A 6,873-nucleotide genomic window follows, 5' to 3' on the forward strand; every position below is an offset into this window, starting at 1 on the left:
GTCCACCTCCGATCTGCTGATGCTCCTCACCAAGAACGGGAGACTACCTTAAAGGAAGGACCTCCAGGTTGTCGTCAACGGGCAGACGTCCGTCAGTGGAGGCACAGCTGCCAGCAGTCTCAGTGACAAGAGAGCTGACGAGGTCAATCAGCAGCTGAAGGTGCTAGCAGGGTGGGGTGCCCGCTGGCAGGTGACCTTTGCCCCAGAAGACCCAGGCAATGGTGGTCCTCTCGATCCCCACTGCCGGGCCAGCAGTGGAGGAAGCTAAGCTTTGGTGGCCACCTCCCTCCAGGAATCCGTCAAGATTCTGGGAGTGGAAGTGGATCGAGGGCTACGGTTTGACAGCCACATCAGAACACCCCACATTGCCCAAAAGGCCTCCACAGAGTCTCCTGCCTGCGGTGGCCAGCTTCCTCGACAAAAAGGGAGGCTGTTGCTCTACAAGGCCTAGATACAGCCTTGCCTGGAGTACGCTGCCCTCTCTTGGATGTCGTGTGCTGCCTCGGCACAGCAGAGACTCGACTGCCATCCAGAGACGGCACTGCAGATGTTGGATGCGGCAGACCCCTCAACCAGGCAGCGAAAGCTCTCAGATCCGTCGACCTCTTGGAACACGCAGGACGTAGCTGCTCTTGTGGTGTTTCACAAGGCACAAAGTGCAGAGGAGTGCTGCCACATCTGGTGGGCTTATGCCAACCTCCGAGAGTCCTACAGGACACGAGAACGGTGCTATTGCTGTGGTGACGCAGGAGGCGCGGTTCCCGTACCAGCGCACTAATAATTTTGGGAAGAAATTGCCGGATGGAACATGCTCACGCCTGTGTACCAAAAATATCATCCGGGAGATGAACACCCAAAAATAAAATGTCACCACTGGAGGGCTCATTCTGACTCCACTGACACTCGTGGTGGAGCAGTGACACGAGTGTAGTGTGCAGCGCGTTCACAGATATTCTGTATCGTACTTTTTTTTTTTTTATAGTATATATATTTTTTATAGTTTATGTAGTTATTTTTTATATAGATTTTATTCTGCCCTTTGAATAGGCAGCACACGACAGTGCACCTTTGGGTATGTAAATAGTATACATGTGTCTATGTTTAAATAAAAAAGAGATGAAAAAATTGCTTCTAAGTACGCTAATTAGCTTGACGGGGAGGCAATTACAAACGACAATGAACCTGTCCTCACCGGTCGCCGAGGGCCTTTACACCGAGATGCGTATCAGTTAAGGGAGCAACAAATTATCCACACTCCGGCTCCTCATCCCTTCATCTATTCTGTCCTGTCCTGCCACACGTAGATTACTAGTAGTAGCGGTAGTAAACAGACACCCTCGCCATAGACCGATAGGTCTTCTGGTGTCTGTTCTTTCTATGTATTCCTATGTATTCCTCCCGTGTGAGGGTCGTGTACGAGAAATGCATTTATCGGAAATCACTTCATCTGATCTGTAATTAGTGGCTGCGTTGCGTGTAGGTGAGGCATTGTGAGTGTGGGTGCGGTGGAGGCCAGCCAGATGGACTGCCTCCCACGCGACCAATATGCAACTCGAGAAACCGGAAGAAGTAAATGCGGATGAAAAGAAATCCTCTTACTAAATATTCAAACCAGTGTTCCGAGTTTGAGAGACTTCAACTCTGCAAACTGAAAAAAGAAGAACAAATATTGAGAGACTTTCTCATTGAACTGTAAGCAGTTATATGACAAGCAATATATAAATATATATATATATATATATATATATATATATATATATATATATATATATATATATATATATATATATATATATATATATATATATATATATATATATATATATATATAATATATATAGATATATATATATATATATATATATACATATATATATATATATATATATATATATATATATATATATATATGTATATATGTATATATATATATATATATATATATATATACATATATATATATATATATATATATATATATACATATAGACATATATATATATATATATATATATATATATATATATATATATATATTTCATGATCATTAATTAGATATATTCATAAGTTACCGCATATAATTCTAATATATTTATTGAAAATGTACATTATTAATACTGAATGGACATAACCGTTTTACAGACTAAGTAAAAGCAATACAATTGTGGATTGTATTGATAATCTTTTCTCACGATATTTTATTTTATATTATTTTTTTTCTTTCATGTTAAACAAGCGAAAGGCAAAGAAATACAAGAACAACAGCGTTGAACTTTTGGGGTAATTTTTTTTATCAATATAAATCAATCAGCTTCAAACTTTTCCCCAGAATTTAAAAAAAAATATAAACACGCAAAACGTTCTTAGCAGTAGTCAGGCTGCTCTAACAAGTGGATAATAGAGGCGAATTTCGTATCAGGTTCCAAAGGGAGGTGGAAGCCTTGAGTTACGACAACAAAGTGTGGGGCAGGCAAGCCATGGAGGCCGTGTTGCGGTGTTCAGGCCGTGGATTAATAACAAGGTGCAAACGAGGAGTGGCGGGGGCGTCATGACGCTTACTGCAGGGCTGGCGATTAAAAGGAGGCTGGAGGTGGAAATTAACGATCAAACTGAAGGACGATGGTCGAGGATGAGTGCTGGGGTGAGGAGACCAAAGAAACTCGCGGTGGTCTGATAGAGGAGAGAGGCAGCCAAGGAGTGTTCGTGGAGACTTTATACCGAAGGACAATAAATGGACTGACAAAAGTGTTAAAGGAATGCTGAAGGAGGTAAAAAAAGTGACTGATGAAGAGAGGAAGTACGTAGAAAGGGAGTGAGGGAGGAGGAAGACTGAAGAAGGAGGAAAAAATGACTAATGAAGGGAGACAGAAGAGAAAGTGTGGGAGGAAGACCGAAGAAAGAGGAAAAACAGGACTAATGAAGGGAGGCAGAAGAGACAGAGAGCGAGTGTGTGGGAGGAGGAAGACTGAAGGAGGACGTAGCAAATGACTGATGGAGGGAGGAAGTAGAAAGTGATTGTGAGGAAAGTTAAGAAGGAAGGAATGAAATGAAGGAAGGAAGGAAGGAAAGGAAAGTTAAGAAGGAGATTAAACAAGGCGGACGGTGGAAAGAAGTAGAAAAGGAGAAACGGAGGGAGGAGTACGTAGAGAAGGAACACAGAGTAGAAAGCGTTAAAAATGATCCATAAAGGAGTCTATAAAGGGGTTGAAAAAGTGACTGGTAGACGACGAAAGCAGACGAGGAGGGATGGAGAACGGGGGAAAGAAGACTGCAGGTAAAAAACATAATAGAAGAGACTTAAAAAAACTTATAAGACTGGAGACAGACGGAATGTGACAAATGTGAGAGCTATGTAGATGTTCTGGAGGAGTGTAGGACGAAGAAAGCCCGAAGGAGGCGATGAAGAAGGAGATTAAAGCAGAGGTTAGTTGGGGTAGAGGGAAGGTACAGAGCAAACACAGAGAGAAGATGACATACGTAAGGGATTGGTATGTGGGACTGGAGAGGGAGGGGGGGACGAAAAAAGAAGTGTTGGAAGAGAAGGTACGGTACTAGGGTTGGTATTAAGCAGTGACAGGTAAAGAGAGGGGAAGGTTGCCCATCTCGAGATATACAAGACTGGCAGCAAATAAGAGAGAAAGAAACGTCGCGGAGGGGTCGTCCAGGGCAATGTAGAGCCTCTTCCCGGTCAGTCGGTCTCATAAATTTGGCGACTTAATAGAGACGTTAATTTCAAAAGAAGATACACGTCACCATACAACCCTCGTTCCCTGTGACACGTCAACACACACTTATGCCTGATGTCTCTCTCTCTCTCTCTCTCTCTCTCTCTCTTCAATGTGGTAGTCTTACTGTTAGTGATATATGACACTACGATATCTTAACTACTAACCACTTTACATAACAATACCGGTAGTTTAGTGTAAATATTAACTTTCAATTACGGAGCACAAGTGTACTGCATATTTCACAATGCAAACAGTAAGGTGCATCCCATATCGTACCTGGGCATGTGCTGGCTATATCGCTTCTTGTTAACTATACCACTGAAGAGGTAAGAAGAAAATATTGGATCACTGTCGGCATTTATTCACTTTATCAGTCGGTAAAAGTCTTGCAAACAAACTTGTGGCCAATCCCTTTGATCACACGCTGGGTAAGATCAGTCTCCTGCCGCTCTGCCTTACCTCCCTCAGCCTTGTGTGCTTGATATTTTTTTCTTATCGAACAGTAGAAAGTAAAAAAAAATAACAAGGGCCGAAAAGGGTAGGGAAAGGACAAGCAGGATCGCGATACTACTCAACGTGTGGCCAAAGGTAACACATTTAGTCGTAAAATCCCTACCGCTAGAAAAAAAGTAAATAAATGCATACAACACTTTTTGGATGTTTCCTTCACTTGTTCACCTTCACCATAAACAGAAATCCATCTCTTTATTAGGTACGCATAATAAATCTTAACAATAGGACCCTGTTTCAATATTTTTTTTAGAGTGAAGGAAATAGCTCAAGGACACACACACACACACACACACACACACACACACACACACACACACACACACACACACACACACACACACACAAAGGAGCAAACAATATTGAAAAAAAAACGCAAATCACTCCTATAAAAAAAAAGAGTTGAGGAGTGATGATCTACACCCTTACAGCTGTCACATTCCCTGCGATCATGATATATTTACAGAGTTCACCTTCAACTGCCTCATGACACTGCCACCTTGATAACGTCTTACTTAGTTTAAAGTTTGCAAGTGATCCACGGCGCCCTCCACTACTTGATGATATGCCTCCGTCCGTGCCGCCTTCTCGCTCAATGTTCAGCAAACCACTGGACTGTCACACGCTACTCATGTGTCGCGTAACGTTTCTCATGCTCATAGCTATCGTGTTTCTTTCTTTTTAAACCACTGGCCCTGGTGTGAAGAGTCGCTGCGCGGGGAAGTACTGCCATTTGAGCCCTGACTATCCTTGGAACGCCAATGCACTCCCTGCCGTGTAATTTACCCACGAGCTAGACTCGTCATCGCCAGCAAGTACCCTCCCGATCTGAGCAAGGCTCATTAGTCGATCTCTGAGTACTGGTGGGACCTTCACCCACCACACACCCGATCCCCTTTGCTAAAGGGAGGATAGTAATCACTCTTCGTCAGTGGAAAAATTCCGTTTTGAGCGGGGCTCGAACCTCTCTGCCAGGCCACGTAGCCAGATAGCACACAGCTTTATCTTCAGCTACCGGGCCGGTGGGGAGGGGGCGCGCGTGTGTGTGTGTGTGTGTGTGTGTGTGTGTGTGTGTGTGTGTGTGTGTGTGTGTGTGAGAGAGAGTGAGAGTGGTGTCAGCTGTTAAGTTATATACATAATAATTACTTCTTGAATCTTGCATTTCCCTTCCGGCGCGTGCTGATGTTGCGTTTAAGAAGTAGCACATGACAGGAGGCCTCGGCCAGCGATCTGCTGACGGCCGTAATTATAACTGTTCGGCAGATAAATAACAGGTAAAGGTGGAGGCACATGCTGCAGCTGCGCGTGGCGTCGGTGCTCGTCTCTCTCTCGCTGGCCAAAGAGCACGTGGCGGGTGCTGCCCGGGTACAGGTCCGGTGTCATGTGCGAGTCACCACAATTTATAATCTCCACGTTTCCCCAGGTGCCTATTTATTGACGAGCCCGAAAGGGAGGATGAACTGCTGGAGTGCGCTGCGTGCCGACTGCCCCGGCCGGGATTCAAACCCGGACCTGCAGATTCGCGTTTAGCGTGCTAACCACTTCCCCACGAAAGAGCCGAGGTAGTAGACAAGCACTCACATTATGTATCAAGAGCTGAGCCCAGCCAGGCCTACATCTATATCTATCAAAACCCTGATCTATTCTTTTCACTGCATCTACAAGCACTGTCTGAATGCCTCTTGAAAAGAGCTATCTAGGCCTACACTCACTTCCCTGTAGTGGGGGAGATTTTTATCACTTCCTTATTAGAAATACTTACTCCTCACCTGAGCGGCGTGACCGTAACCATGCACACATTCCTCAGAGACTCTCCTAAACTGAGGACATCGCCTCAACCTGCTGTCTGCTGTCTCCTGCTGGACGCGTCGGAGTTGAAGAAATTTGCGTCCCTTCAAGATCTTTGAAACTCATTATTCGCAATCAAATCTAGGGTTTGCTGAGAGGTGACCCAGCGTCAAGGTTTACTCGTCCCGACACAACTTTGGTAAACTGGACTTAAACTAGAATGAAATGAAACATCGGCTGACCCTCACCGAGTAAAGGCTGTTTCTTGAAGAAGGCAATGTCTCGTTGGTGCCGCATCTGTCTCGCTGATGGGAAGAGCAGCCATAATGTAGTGCCAAGAAAATTTAGCTTTATGATTATCTCCTTTAACGTTTTTTTTTATGAATGCCTGCTTCAGTCTGCCCTTCCACGTGTTTATTTCGTTGGTGGTTGACAGGACGGCCATTCATCAGGGGAAGACAAAGGGCGGGATGGTACGCACGGCCTGACAACACTGAGGGCCGCCCGCCTGTGTGTCTGTGCGTCTGATGATTTGGCTATCTGTGTGTATTTCTGTCTATTCATTTTCTACTTATTTTCTGTCTCTCTGTCTGTTTGTCTACCTGTCTCACTAAGACAGACAGACAAACAGACGGATACATATACAGTGCGTGTGTTTGTTTCATAAGAGCCTGTCAACATTTTAATTATACCAAGAAAAAGTAGGAGCAGATAAGTGAGAGTAAGCCAGAAGACTTGCATCGAGGGCCCGAGGGCTGGTGGCGGCGCCTGGTTGGTGGACCTGGCGTCTTGGCCAGCTCTGCTCCTTTCGTCTCCTTCCTCACACCCGCGATACGTAGGCTTACTT

The sequence above is a fragment of the Eriocheir sinensis genome, chromosome 5, assembly GCF_024679095.1.
Source record: "Eriocheir sinensis breed Jianghai 21 chromosome 5, ASM2467909v1, whole genome shotgun sequence".
Taxonomy (NCBI): domain Eukaryota; kingdom Metazoa; phylum Arthropoda; class Malacostraca; order Decapoda; family Varunidae; genus Eriocheir; species Eriocheir sinensis.